The 3297-nt window shown below is 48.1% G+C and overlaps 1 pseudogene; it reads left to right on the forward strand.

Annotated features, from left to right (window-relative positions):
- The first annotated feature begins 1779 nt into the window (after nucleotides 1-1779).
- On the forward strand, nucleotides 1780-2934 carry LOC144123132 (glycerophosphodiester phosphodiesterase 1 pseudogene; annotated as a pseudogene).
- The last annotated feature ends 363 nt before the right edge of the window (nucleotides 2935-3297 follow it).

Below are 3297 nucleotides of genomic sequence, written 5' to 3' on the forward strand. Positions count from 1 at the left end.
CAGAAAAAGACCAATCTAGAAGCGGGTAATATATTCCCGCCCCTGCCTTTTCATTACATTGGGAGGCGTCAGTAGCTATCGTTAAGCTAATAGGTAGGCTTTGAAAATGGTCTTCTAATAATCCATTTAAAATGCGGGGTGGTAAATGCTTAGCGTTTTTCGGGAAAACGTCATCACAGATAATTTCTACAGAGTATCAACTGTTTTATGTCGGAAGGATGTTATACAAACGAACATTTAAAGGTTCAAGCAAATTTTGTACCATAACTACTTGCGGGGTATGAAATCTAGGGCAGTGGACTCCAAAAAAGGAAGTTGGCTGGCAACAAAAAAACAGATAAGGAGCGGTGTAAATCTGATTCATATATCCTTAGGTACGTCCGAGCAGTTAGGAATTGAAATCTAGATGATAAAAAAGGAATACGGGCTTCAAGATAAAGCACGTTATTGGCCAAACAATTGGGGAAACCAAGGCACAACCGAAGCGCTTCCCGCTCCAAAATAACGAGCGGGCGAATTTTGTTAGCAGCCGTACCAGAAAACAGCACAGATCCAAATTCTAAAATTGATCGGACATATAAAACATGTATCAGCAAAAGTGCATCTCTCCGCATTCCAGACCGGGGATTACTTAATCTACGCAACATTCCCACAGCACGAGCCCCTTTCGCTGCGACATGGTCGTGGGAGCGCCATGTGAGGCTGTCATCATAAATGACACCAAGATATTTTAATGACTTAACTTGAGGAATATTTTGTCGCTGGTAACTGAGAGACAGATGAACAGGATCTTTCATTTAAAAAACAAGTACAGCGCACTTGCTTACATTTAAGGTGAGACGTAAGTCACCCAACCAACTTTCAAGCAAACTCAGGCAGCCACCTCCTTCTTCTTCTCCTTAGTTAGCATGGCACATATCCACGCAGGGGGATTGGCCAAGGTTCAGTGGATAATCCCAATGAGGTATCTGCGCTGGGAAAAATAGGCGTGAGAAGACTAATATAAAAATTGGAACAGTCAAATGAATTAAAGAAATATGAATTGTCAGGAATAGAATCGAGCATTTTTGGGCATGAGACGAAATTTTGTATAAAGCTAACAAGGTAATCGGTCAGTTACACTTATGTAATCATGAAGGTAGCCGCAGACACTGCTTAACGGGAATCCCTTTGCGCCCGCACCGAACGAAAGAAGAACTGGAAGAGACAGTGGGAGTCCTAACCTCGAAAGAGGGACCTCCAAATACTGTTTTTTCTGAACTGCGAACCGCCGGCAAGAGAGAAGGTAATGCTCTATTGTTTCAACTTGCCCACATGATACACAAAGGTTTGTCGCAGTGAACCCACATCTGCATAAGTACAAATTTAAGTGAGGGATTCTGCATCGCAGAAGCGTCATTGGCACCTCACAAAGCCTTGATTTACACTACCGGATTTTCCATGGGAACTTTAAGTGACTAAATCCACGGTATTGAGCAAAGGACCACTCAGGTTGGCTGAAATATGTTGGAAGCAATGAAAACGTGAACTTTCTAACGTGAAGCCACCTTCTTCTTCTTCTTCTTCTTCTCCTCAAGTAATTAGCAGGGACACTTCGTCTTCTTCTTGACCTATCGCAATAAACAGCCGTACATTTTTTGCTGAAAGCCCACACCGCGCTTGCGTGACAGTATACGCTGCTGGAAACAGGAAAAGGAAGCCTCTCGCGGCTATTGAAGTAGCGAAAAAGAAGAAAGCAAGAACGGCGAGCTGAGATTATTCCCAACCGCCGATGACGTGCAAGAGATAAAAGCCGTTGCCTGTCCTCTTCCCGAACCCTTCTTCACCTGCAGGTTCCACTAGAACCTCATGGCTTCATGGTACCTTGCAGTAATCGTCGCGGTTATATCCTCATACGCTGTACAGAGAGCCGTCATACCACGTCTCGACAACGCTTTGTCTGTCGAGGTGATCTTCGGTGTGGAACATCGCAAAGGATCCCTCTCACCCGTGTTCGCGCATCGCGGTGGAGCCCATGAGGCCCCAGAGAACACCTTGGCCGCCTTCCGCGAGGCGGAGAGGAACAACGCGTCGGGCGTCGAGTTCGACCTTTCCTTCACGCAGGACAGCGTCGCCGTGCTCTTCCACGACGACACCCTTGAGAGAACGAGCAACGGTGAGGGTCCGCTGGCGTCCGTGACTTTCGAGGCCTTGCGTCGACTGGACGCCTCCTGTAAGCACCCACTGTCGGACAAATTCAAAGGCTAGCGCGTTCCGACCCTCGAGGAAGGCGTGAAAGAATGCCTCCAGCTCGGTCTGCGGCTCATTATCGATGTCAAGGAGTACGATCATCGCGCCGTAAAGGTCGTCGACGACCTGTTCCGCCAACGACCCGTGCTCTACAAGCGTGCGTTGGTGGCCTCATTCTATCCGCACTTCATCTACGCTCTGCGGTGCCAGAACCCGAACATTGTGACGGCGCTCACTTGGCGGTCGGGTTTCCTGGCATACGAGGACATGCAGAACCAGCGGCCACGGTTCCAGTCGCGCATCAAGCACTGAACCCTGAGGACCGCTGATTGGCTTCTGGATGCGGCGCTCCACAGCGGGCTGCTGCCGCACCTGACTGGGGTCTCGGCGGTCCTCATCAGCACGAACAACCTTAGCATGGAGTACGTGCGGGCTTGGCATCGCCACGGCCTGCACGTGATTGCTTGGACGCCCAACGATCCGACCGAGAAAGACTACCTACGCCAAGTACTCCGGGTACCCATCATCACGGACAGTATGCGCCAGCCATAGTGTACATGGCTGCCGCAATTCATTTTGGTGACGAACGAGTGCGGACACTGTACGTATCGCAAGACACGTTTAGCATCAGAATCAACGTTGCGCAATGAGCAAAATCGTCGATTTTTTGTCATATTAAAACCTTGGCAGCATGCCGTCGCCGTATACCTGCAGAAGGATCTGGAAACTTTGATAGCGAAAGATCCATTCCTCATCGTCAACTCGGAGGCGGTGGTAAGTCTTCTAAAGACGAACGTGGACATTGAGGACCTATATTATTCGATGGCACATACTGAAATAATGAATAGTGTGCAGGAGTGCATTACGATGACAATGATAAGGTGGCCTTTATGTCTAGATGTGGTATCTTAGGTCTTTTCTGGAAATTATTTCATTTCATCTTGCATCAACTGTAATAGAATGGAACGGGAAATTCTTTGTCCAGCGCTCAGGTGTGTGCTTTGGTTCCTGTGTCACCCCCATACTCAGCAATATCTTTCTTGCGACTGTAGACAAAGCCATTCAGCA

This window comes from Amblyomma americanum, chromosome 3, assembly GCF_052857255.1.
Source record: "Amblyomma americanum isolate KBUSLIRL-KWMA chromosome 3, ASM5285725v1, whole genome shotgun sequence".
Lineage (NCBI taxonomy): Eukaryota > Metazoa > Arthropoda > Arachnida > Ixodida > Ixodidae > Amblyomma > Amblyomma americanum.